The sequence below is a fragment of the Antechinus flavipes genome, chromosome X (assembly GCF_016432865.1).
Source record: "Antechinus flavipes isolate AdamAnt ecotype Samford, QLD, Australia chromosome X, AdamAnt_v2, whole genome shotgun sequence".
NCBI lineage: Eukaryota > Metazoa > Chordata > Mammalia > Dasyuromorphia > Dasyuridae > Antechinus > Antechinus flavipes.
The window spans coordinates 2,226,949-2,245,233 of record NC_067404.1 but is presented as its reverse complement, the minus strand read 5'-3'; positions in this window follow the sequence as shown (position 1 = coordinate 2,245,233).

Here is an 18,285-nt window from a genome sequence, read left to right as displayed (position 1 = left end):
TATTGTGAGGGATATAGAAGACCCTTACCCAAAATCACTACCCAGAGATCACTCAAAATAGAAAGCAGAAAGATTATTTATTAAAACCTCTGGAGGATGAGCCGTCCCATCATGAGACAAAAAAGAGAAAGCTCATGGTAAGAGGGCTAAAGAAGTAGTAAAGATACACAGCTTTTATACAAGAGATTACATCACAAGTAAGAGAGTATTGAGAAGGGGAGGGGGAGGTATCTAATTGGTTGTTGCTATTGGGAGAGATTGGAATAAAAGGTTTCTTTTCCCCCAAAATCTCCTGATTTTTAGGAAACAGAAAATCAGGCCTTCAGGCTTAATCAAGCAGACAGTGGTCAAGCTAATAGACTAAATATCGATAAATGTCAAATACTGATAAATGTCATCAGCTCAGATTAAGTAAATATTTTATAGCTGGCCAAGGCTTAAGTAAATATGGGCCTGCACATATTATACAGGTCATAGGGGAAACACAGAAATAATGAAAATAAAATACAGAAAAAGAATTCATACATTCCTGTAAGTTCTTCACCTTATCTCTCTATTCCACAATTCCCCCCTTGTAATATGTAAATGATTTTTATCATATTTCTATGAAGAAATTACACACTGTTCAAAATCAATTAACATATCTATACATTGTTTATCAAGTTCACCATCAAGATCATCCCTCTCTAATGCATTCCAGTCCTTTTTCTGAAGAATCATCATTTTAATAGCATCTTCTCTATGCAATATTTTGATAGGGACTGTTGAACTATTCTGGTTATACAGGATAGACATAGTGGCAACAGGATAATACCACTGATTGCAGTAAGTTCATACCATAAAAATTGCTTCCACCAAGTGTCTTAAAAACAGTTATCACAGAACAGATTGGCATTTGGCAGACATAAAAATACAAAGATAAATCAACAAAGATGACAATCTAGGGAAACTGAGGCACAATATTACACACTCTCATTCTGAATATTTGAATTATTGAATTACCTCCCCTAGATACCTGGGAGGTCTCAGCACCATAATTTTAACCAACTAAGTGTGACGCAAATAAATCAAAATGAAACTAGAAAATGCAAGGACTTATGGCAAGGGCAAGTCTGTCAGGGACTCCAAAGGAGGGAAAGAGTGGGACCTGGAGTAACTCCACCTGTCCCCTCTGATAGAACAGGAGCTGCTACTAGGATCCAGAAAGGATTTCTGAGCAGAATATGCACAGTTAGACCATGAAGGCAAACAAATCTCAAACTTTAGAGACTTGATCTCTAAACTGCAATATCCCTTGAAAATGCTGAGATACCAATTAAGAAACTTGGGGTTACAGGGCTGGAGACTGCCAGTCCCAAGACAGGTGTCTATATCTTGGAGATTTCCTAAAAACAGGCAGTCAGAGAAAAGTCTGCCAGAGCAATTCCAACAGAATAAGGGATTTCAAAGCTAAAGCATCAAATAACCATCTCACATATAAAGTTCCTATACATCCATAACAGCAATAGTTACACAATTTAACAATTTCCATCCGAAATCTTAAAACAGTAATACAGTTGTAATTTTAACAATAATTCATCAACCACTTTCCTACTTCCCCCATACCAGTCCAAATTACATCAAGAGCATGGGTGATGGTCTCTCATTCAAAAAACTGCTTCTGATAAGGGGTGGAGAACTGGCTCTCAGTCCAAGCAGGGGAATGAGTATGATGTGCTGACAATGATCAATGGGCTGATCCAGGTCCCAAAAGCAGGTCAATATAGTTGTAATGTGACCAAAATCTGGAACAACAACAACAACAAATCTAACAGATAAAGATTAGAACAGTCTAGAACTGCTACAACATGTGGGGAGGCCAGTATAGACTGGCCAGCAGTTCCTATGTGAAAGAACAAATTTGCTTCACAGGACAGGTAGACGGCTATAATCCCAATAATAGGGACAGTTAGGTTTCACAGACCACTGTGCTAATTGTCCTCTTAATATTTAGAAACATTTTTAAAAACCCTGAATATCCACATTCGCAAATATCCAGTAACAGATAGATGAACAGGGTAAATACTCATTTGCCTAAGTATTTGGGATATAATGACTACATATAACCAGATTGGAAACAGCAAGGTATGACATATTTTGATTGCATTAACAGTTCTTATTGACCATTGCTCTCTCTGATCATAGAAATCAGTCACAGGAAGAAAAAAAATGCAAGAACATAACTATAACATAACATAAGCAGTTAAAACTCAACCTTCAGCACATCAGAGAATAGAACTTTACAGCTCCCAAGTAGTATTAACTATAAGCCCAAGAGATTTTATCTCCAAAGTTTCAGATAAATCCCAGTTATTTATCATGACCTTATATCGGTAACAGTAAGAAATTTATCCCAGAAAATTCACACAATTCTTACATACCCAAGTAGATGTTGAATCTTGAGTAAGTTGAATATTATACCAATCATTTTGCTTTTAAAATGCCCAATACACAGAAAAATCTCAAACTACATATTGTTCACAACAAAAACATTTTCAAAAGGACGAAGGCAAAAACTATTATTCTTGGAGTCCCTTTCAGATAATTCAGATAATACAGTTAATTAAAACTTCCTATTTTCACATAAAAGAATATGAAAAGTTTTTGAAAACATCAATTAAACTTTTTGAAATAAGCCTTTCAAACTATATATATCACATTTCTGATCATATTCTTTAATATTCATAACCATTATGTATTTAAAGAAACAAATATTCTATCAATTAACATCTTGTAAGAGCAGCCTGTCCCTTTAAATCACAGTTTGTTTTCTTCAGCCAAAGGAACCAAATGGCTGCTGCTTTCTGCTGCTGCCCCCCGCCCCCCCTTCAAAAACAGATCCCATCTCACAGCCGTCTCTCTGTGACTACCATTTCCAACCAGTTTCATCTTTTTCCTACTGATTTCTTCTTGAAATCATTTGCTCCTACAATCAATTATTCTTAAATCACCTTCATTCTCCTGTCTCATCTCTGTCTCTCTCTCCTCCCAATGCCTACTTGCTCATATCTTTTCTGACATACTTTAAACACTCCCAAACCAATAACCCTTCTGACTAGATGCTCCATTTAAACTATTAATTGCTTTTGTAAATCAATCTCTCTTTTCCCTTGTCTTTAAATAACCTTTTTAAAACTTTAAACTTCAAGATTCAGAATTAATTTTGAACCAAATTTCACAAAACTTATAATATAGTGTACAAATTACCCAATACTTCTAAAAAGCAACATACCATTTAAATAGGGAAATACAAACACAACCTCCCCCCCCCCCCCACTAAGGTAAGCTACTGGTATTTTGTTTAATAACCTATATTTTAAATTTAAAGTCCAACCAAATAATAAAAAAGAAAAGTTTTTCTTTTCAATTGTAAAGGCCATAACATTCAAACTATTCTTAAGATTTTATATTCAGAATAAATCTAACATGTGCAAGGCAACAGTAAAATTATTTCCCCCAACTTCAAAATTATAGTACCTCTTTAAAATATCATAAGTTCCCAAAACTCTTAATCAAATGTTGCAAACAAATAATTACCAAGTTTAGCCTTCTTAAACTTTTTGTTCTCTAATTCCATGAAAGCAAACTTACTAATAATGATTTGTCTTTCTTCTCTTGGGACAATTTTTTTTTTTTCTTTTTAGAAGTATGCCTAGTTTTCCCACAGGTCCAACAGGTCAGAGAGTCCCCATGTTCAGCTATTTACCTCTCTTACTCTATTTTTATTCCTCCCTTCCAATAAATATGTGCAATTTCTTATTTCCAATCTTAATACACATACCAATTTAAAGTTATTTTAAAATTAACCAGTACTTTAGTTTGTGAAATTTCCTAAAATCTACCTAGATATTCCATTTAAACTTCTTTTCTTTAGTAAGCCAGGAAAGAATTAAGCACTAATCCTTGCTTTACCTTGAGTTTTTTTTTTTTCCTCTCTGGCAGGATTCCACAAGCCTGAGTTCTGATAACAAGGCCCCTTGTCTACAGGAGCTTTTAAAGTGATAGCACACTGCTCTTCTATTTTCTCAAAACTTTCCAAACTTTCAATCTATGTTTTTATTTTCCCCCTTCCCTCCCCATTCCTGCAAAGTCGCTGCCAGAGTCAAAGGGAGAGAAAGAAAAAAAAGATTTTCTTTTCTTGAGAAGCCCAAAAATAGTTCCCAAATTACCTTACCATGATCTAAGACCAATACATTCTGAGCCACTCTGAATGAATTCCAATTCTCACAATTCAGCCTGATATTTTTCTAAGCCTGCAACACAGAGGCTGAATTCTTATCTCTACAAACTTGCTAACTTTTAACACAGAACAAAAACAATGCAAAGCAGACATACACACACACAGACACATGCACAGCTCTATTTTCACCTTTCACATACAGATTGAAGTCTGATATACCCAAATAGCCCTCCAAGTTTTCTTCCCTTTTATATCTGGAAAATTCATCCCAGTCTTGAATTCCCTAGCTAACATCCTGATACAAATTCTTGGACTGCTTCTATCTCATTTTACCACCTTGGACCCAGTCCAGGTGTTGGCAGAGGCCCTTCATTACCCTCACACCTCGAAGCCACCTGAGAGCTTTCTTAGGAAAGTTCTTTATTATTGGGGTCGACAGCAGTCCACATCAAAAACAAATTTAGGAGGGCTAATCCCTCAAGGTCTCCCTCAACCCAGACAATGAACCCCCAGGCTCCCGAGAGTGTTACCTCAAGTTTACACGTGTACATATCTTTCAGACTGCCGCCAGCCCATCAGGACTCTATTTCTCCTTCAATCTTCAATTCTGCATCCCACTGAGTATCCCTACCTCGGGTCGTTGTCTAAGAGGGGAGGGAGGATGCTCACCCAGAGCCAGAGACCACGGAGAAAACTATTCTGTGGGCGCTTGTCCCTGTTCGGAGTGCACACAGCCATCTCCCCCAAAGACCCATCCCAAACAAGCCCCCAAAATGACTACTCAGGGATCACTCAAAATAGAAAGCAGAAAGGTTGTTTATTAAAACCTCCAGAGAATGAGCTGTCCCATCACAAGACAAGAAAGAGAAAGCTCGTGGTAAGAGGGCTAAAGAAGTAGTAAAGATACATAGCTTTTATACAAGAGATTACATTATAAATAAGAGAGCATTGAGAAGGGGAGGAGGAGGCATCTAATTGGTTGTTGCTATTGGGAGAGATTGGAATGGAAGGTTTCTGTTTCCCCAAAATCAGCTGATTTCTAGGAAACAGAAAATCAGGCCTTTAGGCTTAATCAAGCAGACAGTGGTCCAGCTAATAGACCAAATATTGATAAATGTCAAATACTGATAAATGTCATAAGCTCAGGTTAAGTAAATATGCTTCTGGCTAACCAAGGTTCATGTAAATATGGGCCTGCATATGTTATACAGGTCATAGGGGAAACACAGAAATAATGAAAATAAAATACAGAAAAAGAATTTATACATTCCTGTAAGTTCTTCATCTTATCTCTCTATTCTATACAATATCAATATGTAAGCCTCCTTCTTATTTGTTGTCCAGTCATTTACAGTTGTACCTGACTCTTCCCCATGACCCCATCTGGCCTTTTCTTAGCAGACTTATATAGAAATTTATTTCAATTGGGCAGGGTGACAGTCTGCTGAGCCCAGACCACAGTATAGGGAGCCCAGGCTGCAAAGTGGGGAATATTCTTTGAGTCTCTTAGGCCACTCTGTCCTGTTTGCAAGTGGATGGTTAGCAGATTTTCTGTAAAAGCTCCTGAAGCAAATACAAAATGCAAATTGAAAGCTACTAAGCCTCCCAAAAAAGTGAGACCTGGTCCTATTATTCAGCACTGGAAGTCAGTCAGAAACACTGGCCCCAGGGTAAACTAAAGTGGCTGCACCCCTTTGCCTTAAGAGCATATCTTAATTTGAAGTGCCCACACAAGAGAAAATATAGGACATTATTTTGGAATAATGAAAGTTTAAGAATATTTTGTTGTTAACTGGCCAGGACTAAATCCCTTCAGGACCGGGTGAGGGGTGAGGAGTGAACTGGTGCTGAGTGATTTTAGGGGCACATATTTATAGGAGAAAAAGCACAGGAATTGTCTAAAACATCACACTAAAAATTCCATTCCCAGACAGGGGGCAAAGCTTAACAAGGAGACAATATTTCTTTAAGTGTTTGTTTGTCAAGGTCTTAAGTGATGGATAAGGTTTAAGATGGCACATCTGGGGGCCATATGTGTCTGTAATTAGAAACAGAAAATACCATCTGTATTATGGCATGAAAAGCTGGCAACATAATTCTGACTGCAAGCAGAGAAAAATGTTCTCACATTCTCAGGAATGTGTAAGCAGGTTAGGGACAGCATCCATTTCAAACCCTTAACAAGCAAAAAAGCAAAAACAAAAACAAACAAACAAAAAAAAAAACTCTGATCATAGACAACTTTTATATAGAGAATAGATCTCAAACCCCGGGGTTCCTAAAGGCAAATCAACTCCAGATGAAGCCCCAAAGGGAGATATGAGCTGGTCCCCATTTCACAAGGCTTTCTCAGAAGATCTCCAAAAGGATTTTAAAAGAGAGGAAAAAAATGGGGAAAGTAAATGAGACTTTTGCAAGAGAGAATGGGAAAAAAATGCAGAAGTTATTCGAAGAGCACGCCTTAAAAATAGATTTGAAGAAGTGGGGAAAGCATATAATTCCCTACAAAATAGATTTGATGAAATGGGAAAAAAAAAAAACATATAACTCCTTACAGAAAAGATATTTAAAACATTCTAATTCATTGAAAAACAGAATTTGTGAAATGGGAAAAAAATGCAATGAACAAAATAATTCAATTGGCCAAATACAAAAGGAGCTAAAAAAAGGGTAACCCAAGAAAATAATACACTAAAAATTAGAATCGAACAAATGGAAGTGAATGACTCAATAAGACTTCAAGAATCAGTCAAACGGACTCAAAAAAATGAAAAAAAAGAGAAGAAATTATGAAATACTTCCTAGGAAAAACAACTGACCTGAAATAGATCTAGGAGAGACAATCTAAGAATTATTGGACTTCCTGAAAGTCAGGAAATCATAATGAAAAACTGCCCTGATGTTCTAGGACCAGAAGGTAAAATAGCCATTGAAAGAATTTACCAATCACCTCCTGAAAGAGACCCCAAAATGAAAACTCCAAGGAATCTTGTGGCTACATTTCAGAACAATTGGACCAAGGAAAAAACTATTGCAAAAAGTCAGAAAGGAACAATTCAAATACCAAGAAGCTACAATCAATATTGCCCAGGAGGTAGCAGCTTCCACCTTAAAGGACTGAAGGGCCTATTCCAAAAGGCAAAAGGAACTTGGACTACAGCCAAGAATAAGATATCCAGCTAAAATGAGCATTATCTTTCAGTGAAGAAGATGGACATTCAAGGATACAGGTGAACTTCATTTATTTCTGATGAAAACACCAGAGCTGAACAAAAAATTTGATCCCCAAACACAGGACTCAAGAGAGGCATAAAAAGATAAAGAACTCTTGAGAACTATATTTCTGTTATGGGAATACTTAGAAAGTGTGGGTATAATTTGATTTTATGATAATATGAAAAAGAAACTAGAGATAGAAAGGGGATTGTATTGGAAAAAGAGGGAAATGGAGGAAAAAGGAGGGAAATCACATCTCACAAAGAGGCAAAGAAGACCTATTTCAATTGAGCGAAAGAAGGAAGGAGATGAACATTGTATGAATCTTACTCTCATCAAATTTGGCTCAAAGAGAGAATACTGGACATATTTGTTTTCACAGAGAAACTTTCTCACTTTATAGGAAAGTGGGAGGGGAAAGGGGAAAAAAAAGATAAGACTAAGAGAAGGGGAAAAAAGAAGTAGTACAGGAAAAGTGTAGGAAAGCAGGAGGGGCTCTAAAGGGGGAGTGCTGTTTGAGAGAGATGGTGGTCAGAAGCAAAATACTGGGGAGGAGGGATGGGGGAAAGAGAAAAGCATAACTGGAGGTAAATAAGATGGCAGGATATACAGAATTAGTTACTTTAGCTGTAAATATGAATGGGATGAACTCTCCCATAAAACAGGAACCGATAGCAGAACTTGATTAAAAGCCACAATCCTACCATTTGTTGTTTACAAGAAACACATTTAAAGTAGAGTGGTACATACACAGTAAAGGTAAAAGGCTGGAGAAGAATCTATTATGCTTCAGGTGAAGTAAAAAAAAAATTTAAAAAGCAGAGGTAGCCATCCTGATCTCAGATTAAGCAAAAGCAAATTTGACCTAATTAAAAGAGATAAGGAAGGAAATTATATCTTGCTAAAGGGTACCATAGATAATGAAGCCATTACTATACTAAATATATATGCACTAAGTGGTATAGCATCTAACTTCCTAAAGGTGAAGTTAAGAGAGCTGCAAGAAAAAATAGACAAACTGGAACCTTTCCCAGTAAGATCTGGACTGAAGCAAGGTTGCCCACTATCACCATTATTATTTAATATCGTATTAGAAACACTAGCCTCTGCAATAAGAGTCGAGAAAGATATTAAAGGAATTAGAGTAGGCAATGAGGAAACCAAACTATCACTCTTTGCAGATGATATGATGGTATACCTAGAGAACCCCAGAGATTCTACTAAAAAGCTATTAGAAATAATTCATAATTTTAGCAAAGTAGCAGGATACAAAATAAATCCCCATAAATCCTCAGCATTTTTATACACCACCAACAAAATCCAAGAGCAAGAGATACAAAGAGAAATTCCATTCAAAATAACTGTTGATAGCATAAAATATTTGGGAATCTACCTACCAAAGGAAAGTCAGGAATTATTTGAGCAAAATTACAAAAAAGTTTCCACACAAATAAAGTCAGACTTAAATAATTGGAAAAATATTAAGTGCTCTTGGATAGGCCGAGCGAATATAATAAAGATGACAATACTCCCTAAACTAATCTATTTATTTAGTGCTATACCAATCAGACTTCCAAGAAAATATTTTAATGATTTAGAAAAAATAACAACAAAATTCATATGGAACAATAAAAAGTCGAGAATCTCAAGGGAATTAATGAAAAAAAAATCAAATGAAGGTGGTCTAGCTGTACCTGATCTAAAATTATATTATAAAGCAGCAGTCACCAAAACCATTTGGTATTGGCTAAGAAATAGATTAGTTGATCAGTGGAAAAGGTTAGGTTCACAAGACAGAATAGTCAACTATAGCAATCTAGTGTTTGACAAACCCAAAGATCCTAACTTTTGGGATAAGATTTCATTATTTGATAAAAACTGCTGGGATAACTGGAAATTAGTATGGCAGAAATTAGGCAAGGACCCACACTTAACACCATATACCAAGATAAGATCAAAATGGGTCCATGACCTAGGCATAAAGAACGAGATTATAAATAAATTAGAGGAACATAGGATAGTTTATCTCTCAGACTTGTGGAGGAGAAAGAAATTTGTGACCAAAGATGAACTAGAGACCATTACTGATCACAAAATAGAAAATTTTGATTATATCAAATTAAAAAGCCTTTGTACAAACAGAACGAATGCAAACAAGATTAGTAGGGAAGCAACAAACTGGGAAAACATCTTTACAATTAAAGGTTCTGATAAAGGCCTCATTTCCAAAATATATAGAGAACTGACTCAAATTTATAAAAAATCAAGCCATTCTCCAATTGATAAATGGTCAAAGGATATGAACAGACAATTTTCAGATGATGAAATTGAAACTATTACCACTCACATGAAAGAGTGTTCCAAATCACTATTGATCAGAGAAATGCAAATTAAGACAACTCTGAGATACCATTACACACCTGTCAGATTGGCTAAGATGACAGGAAAAAATAATGATGAGTGTTGGAGGGGATGCGGGAAAACGGGGACACTGATGCATTGTTGGTGGAGTTGTGAACGAATCCAGCCATTCTGGAGAGCAATCTGGAATTATGCCCAAAAAGTTATCAAACTGTGCATACCCTTTGATCCAGCAGTGTTTCTATTGGGCTTATATCCCAAAGAAATGCTAAAGAAGGGAAAGGGACCTGTGTGTGCCAAAATGTTTGTAGCAGCCCTGTTCGTAGTGGCTAGAAACTGGAAAATGAATGGATGCCCATCAATTGGAGAATGGCTGGGTAAATTGTGGTATATGAATGTTATGGAATATTATTGCTCTGTAAGGAATGACCAGCAGGATGAATACAGAGAGGCTTGGAGAGACCTACATGGACTGATGCTAAGTGAGATGAGCAGAACCAGGAGATCATTATACACTTCGACAAAGATATTGTATGAGGATGTATTCTGATGGAAGTGGATTTCTATGACAAAGAGACCTAACTGAGTTTCAATGGATAAATGATGGACAGAAGCAGCTACACCCAGAGAAGGAACACTGGGAAACGAATGTGAACTATTTGCATTTTTGATTTTCTTCCCGAGTTATTTTTACCTTCTGAATCCAATTCTCCCTGTGCAACAGGAGAACTGTTCGGTTCTGCAAATATGTATTGTATCTAGGATATACTGCAACATATTTAACATATATAGGACTGCTTGCCATCTTGGGGGGGGGGTGGAGGGAGGGAGGGGAAAAAATGAAAAATAAGCGAGTGCAAGGGATAATGTTGTAAAAAATTACCCTGGCATGGATTCTGTCAATACAAAGTTATTATTAAATAAAATAAAATTAAAATTAAAAAAAAAAGTTTATTGATCAGACACACAAATATATGTACCTCAAATATTCTTAGGTTTGATACAAGTACACTCTTTTAAAATTCCTGTAGCCTAACAAAATTCTGCTGTGATGTAAATGATTAAACCACTTAAGCCCTAAGAGATGTAAATAGTTGAGATATGCATCAGAGTAAAGTTTATTATATCATTGTCTCAGGTATCTTTCTCCCAAATACCTTTAGTCTCCTTTTGGACATTCTTTCCTGTCCTAAATTTCAAGGTTTAGCTTTCAATCCAAAGAGGAGGGTTTGCATTTTGCTTCAGTCGCTAGATTATTAATTTATTATATTGACAAATAGTCTCTGCTATTTCAATAAGGGAGTTTGGGTCAGCCAAGTTACTGTAACACTCAAAACCTGGAATGGAGTCTTTTCTCCTGGCCCTCTACAGATGTGTTGAAAAGGAAAGGAGAGGGGGGAAATGCAAGTTTGTCTAAGAGAAGCTGACACCTGCTGGTTTTTTTGCTATGACAAACCTTGTTATGGGAAAGGTTCAAGTTATAACTAGTGAGGGTCAGGGCCACATTCTTATGAGGGAGTCTTCATTTCATTCATCCCATTCATGGGGAAGGGGACTGATGGTTGGTGTTGAGGGAATGAGATTAAAAAAACAGATTTCCTCTTTGCTGAAAAGATCCAAGAGAAAATTATCATGTAGTAATAATTCTTGAAAATGTAATTTGGAGAGAGAATTCTCGGAAGATTGGAATAAAAAACTTTATACTCTCCAGATCTTCCCCACAAACAAAACAAAATAGTTCCTCAAAACCAATATAGAGCAAAAAATTTAAGTGAGAGTTAGGACAAAACAATGACCCTCCTGGGATGACCTTGGAAGATCTGAAGAAAGATATTAGGAGAAAGGTTTGCTTGTCCCTATGAAGTGTAAACATCTCCAAGCTAGCTTTGCTGTCAAAGCAGGTAGCAAGACCTGAGGCTTAGCCCCAGCTATAGGAATTTTCATTTGAGCAGGGGAAGACTGAGGGAGCCTCTCCTGATAAGGGACTCCAGACCCAGCTGTGCTCCTGAGATGCATCCCTGAAGTGAGAAGAAACAAGCAAAAAGCCTGCTGGATGTAGACACTTTCAAAGGAAAACAAGCCTTTTGACTTTGGGTTCCAGGACAGAGGGGAGAACTGAGACCCTGTGTTTGGCCATTGTGAAGGATTGAGGGGGAGCTGGCCAAACCCGGGCACCATCACTTCTGGTCCTGAGGAGACCCACAGGACAGGGCATGGGAAGGAGGCTGCTCGACCTTTCTGTAGGCAGTCTCTCTTCCAGTGCCCCTCCTGATTGCACATGGGGCAAGGGCCAGGGATGCCCATTTGAAAGCAATCACAGGACTAGATTACAATAACAAGCTGCTATTAAGAGAATCACAGACATATAGAGACTGGCAGAGAAAGAGACAGAGATGGAGAAAGAGAGGATCAGGGAGAGGAGCAGGGGGAGAGAGAGAGGAGAGACAAAGTCAGAGACACACAGAAAAAGACAGAGAAAAAGAGGCACAGAGAGAGACACACCCACACAAAACTAGAGAACCAGAGAAAGGCAGTGAGACAAAAGAAGTGACAGAGAGACAGAGAGCAGGAGAAAGAACCTAATCATAGAAAGTTACAAAGGGAATAGAGAATATTAGGGTTCATCTTCAGAGATTACTAAAACAAAACAAAGCACCTACCTTTTCACTCTCACCCCCATCTTCCACACACACCCCACCCCCTGTGCCCTCAAGAATAGTGTCAAAAGCCCAAATTAAATTTTTAGAAGACTTTTAAAATCAAATCATTAAAGAGAAAAAACAAGGACAATCCAAGAAAAACAAGACAAATATGAAGAGTCATCCAGCTGGAAAGAGAGATCCAGAAAGAAAATGACTTCTGGGCATAGGGAGGCCAGCAAAACGAGAAGAGACCAAAGAAAATAGAAAGAATGGAAAGGATAAAAGGGAGTGTAAAACATCTCAAGAAAAAAAAAACAACAACTCATCTACAAAGCAGAACATGAGAATGATTGGATTACCTGAAAGCTACAATAAAAAAAAGAATTTTCATACAATAATGAAAAAAATAAAGAAAATTGTTTTGGTTATGATGATTATGGTATTATTACACTATTCACATTAAGAGAAAAAAAACTCATGGAGTCTGAATGAAAGTTGAAGCATCCTTTTTTTCTCCACATTTTATTTTTTTTGTGTGTTTTCTCTCATAACAAAGCTAATGTGTAAATGTACATTGCAAGACTGTTCAGGTATAGTCTATATCAAAGTATTTGCCTTCCTGGAAGGGATTCTGGAAGGGAAGACTCTCAAGCTGCAACAACTTCCCTCAGGGCTATTCTAAGGTTTCTGGACATCCCCTAGTCTGTATATGTTAAATGTTTTGTTTAATGTTTTGATTGTGCAGTCTATGTCTATGTGATTTTTGTTCTGTGTTTGTGACTTGTCTGTCTTGTTGTGTTGATTTAAAGAGCTCTGTTAAGTTTTAAGAACAATGGTTAAGAAATTTGGCAATTGGTTATTTCCATATTACAACTATGCTTGGTATAAAAAAAATTGTGATTTTAAACTTTTTAACCTGTTGTACTAATTTGTAAGTAAAAGAACATGACTTTTAAACTGGTGGGGAAGTTTTTCCTGAAGAGCAGGTTTTCAAAGTCTGCTAGAGAGGAGTAATGGTGACAAAACCTTATCTGCTTAATATCACCTGGGGAAAATAATTTTATGCTAGTGGCCTTGAAACACTCAGGCAGAAGGAAGAAAAACTTAAAAAAAAACCCAACTATTTGGTTTGCTTCTGAAGCATTAGGTAATTTGTTAACATTATGGGTTATGTTTGCTGGACATGTGGGTTTTATAGAATTATTAGCTATTTACTGTATTGTGAATCTTGAAACTTCTGAAGGGAAAAGGAAAGGAGAATGATGGTGATTTATGAAAGACTGATTTGTAGGAGCAGTTGTAGGTTTGAAGCGTCTTAGGAGTAAGGAAAGAAAAGAGGTGGGGCTAAGAGAAACGAGATCTTTTGTCTTCAAAGGTACAGATTCAACTCACAACTCCCCCTCCCCCACCCACTGCTTCTGCTACTTTATCAATGGAGCATCTAGTAGAAGGGTTGTTCAAATGTGTTTATAGTATGTTGCTGAGGGAAAGAAAAGAGTTAAGTAGGAAGAGAAAAGGAAGGGTTTTAGTGGAAGGATTTCTGAACAGGAGGGAATCTTTTATGCAGATTTAGCTCACGTTCCTTTCCCCTTCTTCACCTTCCCCACTCCCCACTAAGTATGTTCCAGCCTTTTTTATCAAGTTGCAGCCGACTGACAGGAGCAACTGTGATTTTAAAGGAACAGCCTACACTTTTTTTTTTTTTTTTTTTTTGCATACATAATAATTTCCTTGGTTAAGGAATACAGTTATAAATGTGATCTATAATTTGGTAAAGTTATTTTTAAAACTTTAATTGATGTTTTAAAGAATCTTTCAGATTCTTTTATGTAGTATTAGGATATTCTGTATAAGTTTTAATTGATTGTATTGATTGTATCCTGAGGTTATGCCCATCATTTAAAGGACTTCTGAAAATAATAGTGTTTTTCTTTGTCCTTTTGAAAATATTTCTGTTATGGGCAATATGTAATTTGGAATTTTTCTATGTATTAGGTATTTTAAAGCAAAATGATTTGTATAATGTTTAACTTATGACACTGCCTATTTAGATATGAAAGATAATTTGTGAACTTACTGGGACAAATTTCTTACTGTTATCAATATAAGGTCATGGTAAATACCTGTTTGGGATTTATCTGAAACTTTAATTATTGGAATTTGTCATTGGAGGTAAATTTTGGGGGGCTTGTAATTAATATTTATAGGGAGTTTTAAAGCTCCACACTCTGATGGTTAGTGGGACAATTACCTGGAGTATAACTGCGTTAAAGTTACTTTATCCTGTGTCCTGTATGTGCTCAAGAATTAGTTTTTATATTATGTTATACTCATATTTCTGCATTTTTTTCTCCTCCTGTGCCTAATAGGAGTCAATGGTCACTATAATTTGTTAATGTAATTCAATTATGTTATACCTTGCTGTTTAAATATGTATTCATTGTATCCTAAATTGTGACACAATATCCTAAATTACTAGATATTCTTGTCCATAGATATTCAGGTTTTTAAAGATTTCTAAATGATGAGAGGACAATTAGCAGTGGTCTGTGGGAATCTGGTGGATTTTTCTCAAAAACACCTGGAAGAATGGGAACCCCTAGTTTCCTGTTCACTTTGCCCTAGGTACTTCTGCCTATCCCCTATCTCACTAGTTCAGATTGAATTAGATGTCCTTTAAGCATTCCTTTTTTGTTTTTACTCCTTGCTTAAACCTACTGGGATGTGACTGCTGGTTATGTTTTAATTTTGAAACCTCTTATTCTGTTTGCCCTGGCAGACTCAGTTTTGGGTACTTTTTTTTTTTAAACAACCAGAAATCAGGCACCTTGGGACTTGGCAGTCTCTAAAAGTTCGGAGTTTGCCTGCCTTGATGGTCTAACTGTGAATATTCTTCTCAGAAATCTGGATCCTTCCTGTATCCTAGTAGCAGCCTTGTCTGTTCCTCTGGGTGGGGACCTCTGCCGGGCCTCCCCCGCCTGAGCTGCTGGGCGGGACTTCCAACAGGGAGATTGGATCCTGACCAGAAAATTTCCTCATGGCTCTGCCTTGGAACCCACTGGACCGACTCTCACCAGGTCGTCCTCTCCGATCCCTCAGCAGTGAAGGTGGCCCACCGCAAGGCTTAGATCCCTTGTTCACATGGGAGGCCTTGCCCTGCTCCCAACGGCCTGCAGGACCCGACTCAGGAAGGTGGTGTTTTCCTGTCTTATCCCCTTTTATGGCCTGACCCTCTCTCTTGCTGCCCCCACCCTGTTGGGGAAGCCTGGCTGCTATTCTCCCCATAGATATGTGTGGAACCTAATGAGAACTGCTGGGGGGAGGGGAGGCCCGAAATGAGACTTACGGGCAGCCATGGTTCTATTCGGGCCTCTGCCAGCTCTTGGGGAGCTCTTGGAATTTCCCCCCTCCTTCCGGTAGTGTTTCATGACACTCATGGAAAACGGTCCTTCCAAGTAAAGGGAAGAGAGTGTGGGAACACGGTCCTTCCCTCATGGAGGTGGGTCCTTGAGCATAGAAAAAGGGTTGGGGAAAACCCAGCACTGCTTGTGCCCGGTGGATGGGCCGTCCAAGTGTCAGGGGTCGGGCCAGTACCACTGCGGATCACGGGGCTGTGAGACCACAGCAGAGTGGCTCTCGGGCGGAGGCAAGGAACCTACAGGAAGGTGTACAGGGTAACACCACCACAACAGTGCCAGAAGGAGGGCACCTGCAATCCCACTGCAGTCACAATGAGAGATGGTACAGTGAGGCCTGGGGATTGGGGAGGCCCTAGGGTAGGAAGAGATTTGGGAGCCCTTTTCATAACCCAAAGAAGAAGCCTCCCGAGGGAAAACATCCTCATAGGCGCTAGTGCAGTTATCAATCCCCTCATTTACCCCTGAGACCAGCCACGATCACTTCTCATCTTGGAGGGGAACATTTGCCCCCCTCAGCCTCCACTGCCTGGACAACCGCTGTCTCCCTATGGGACCTTTATGTCAGCCCTTGATGGGGAACACCGGCTGATAAACCACCTTCGCCACAAGCTGCGGGCTCTGCCTGGACCCGCCCCCCCTTTACTTTGTGGGCATAGGCGCCCCCTGGGGGACAGAGGCCCCCTCCATCCTGAGTCTTCCACTCTCGGCGAGAACCTGCCCCCCGGAGGGCCCCGCCCACATCCCCAGGGTAACTTGGGGCAGGGGCAGGGGTGCATCAAGGCAGAGGGCTACGATCTGGAGCCTCCCCGTACAAGAAGCACTGTGTGGTGGTTACCAAGGTTCCCCCATACAGAAATACCGTAAACTCTCTAATATGGGCCCACGGGGGTCCTATTTTGCATGTGCCATGGGACTGACCCCTTGTATCAGTGAATTCACTTTGGCCTTGGGAGAATGCCCGGAGCTTTGCCTGCTTGTGCACAGGCTCCCTCAGGTCTCTCTTACTCTGAGGAAGGACATGCTGCTCTGTTAGATGGGGCGAGGAGGGCTGCTCCTGCTCTCGTCCCCCTCCTGGTGGGGCTGGGAATAGCAGGCTCCAGGCTGTGGGGACCGCTGCCCTGATCCATGGGGACCGCTGCCCTGATCTATGGGGACAGCCGCTGTTGGCTCTGGGTTCCCAGGTGGGCCAGGATCTAAAGGACCTGGAAAATCAAACATCCTTCCTGGAGAACTCCCTGAACTCCTCGGCAGAGGTGGTCCCACAGAATCAGGGGGGGCCTAGATTTTCTCTACCTTAAGCAAGGAGGGACACCCATGGCCCTCGGGGCAGCTTGCTGTTTCTATGCTAACAACTCTGGGGTAATAAGGGAGCCCCTCTCTGCAGTTAGGCAGCGGATCAAGGACCGGGAGAAGGCTCAAGGCCGATCAGTGTCTTGATCCCAGTCACTTTTCAGTTGCTCCCCCTGGGTAACCTCCCTTGTGACCTCCTGATAGGCCCCCTTACCCTATTTCTGCTGGAGGTACTGATGGCCCCTCGTTTGATTAATTGTTTAACCCCATATATCAGGAAGAAGACCCAAGCTGTGAAGTTGTTTGTCACCAAAACCACTTACTCTCCCCTGGCTTCTGATGAGCCCAGTTTTTAAATAGTCACAAGAAAAGGGGGGAGTGAAGTGGAAGGACAGCCCTCTGGACCATGAGAAACATAATCTTGAATCTTTGTAATTAGAAGTTTGTTACTAGCTCATCATGCCTTAATGCAGATGGTATTTCTACACCCCCAGATGTACTGTCCTGAGAGTCCTGAGACCTTGACAATCTGATAAGCTTAAAGAAATACTGCTGCTGCTGTCTGGGAATGAACTCCTTAGGTTGATAACTTTTGCCTCCTGTTTAGAATAGAAATTCCTTTGTTATGACAAATGTATCAGGAAACATTTTGATGTCTTCTTTCTATAAATATATGGCTCTGAGACCACTCATAACTGGCCCCTCCAGTCTTGGTGTTGGGGGATCAGTCCTGGCCAGTAATAAACACTTAAAATTTCATTATTTTGGCTGCCCTGTTTTTCTCTCGCCTGGGTACTTCAGTGATACTCCCAAGACTGGATAGCCTTATGATTTCTCAGAAATTGATATTCTCCCTACAAATTATACCTCATCATTAGCAACATTAATAAAATTAATTAAGCAATCAATAAATTAATTTTAATTAATTATATTATATTATATTATTTGTGTAATTTCATTATTTAGTTTATCATTAACTAATTGATTGATTATAAATAATTATATTACCTTATTCATGCAATTTCATTAATTTATCATTTAATTAATGTTATCAATTAATCAAATAACTAATTAGTTATATCAATTAAATAACTGATTAATTATATTATCTCATACATGTAAATTTATCACTTATCTA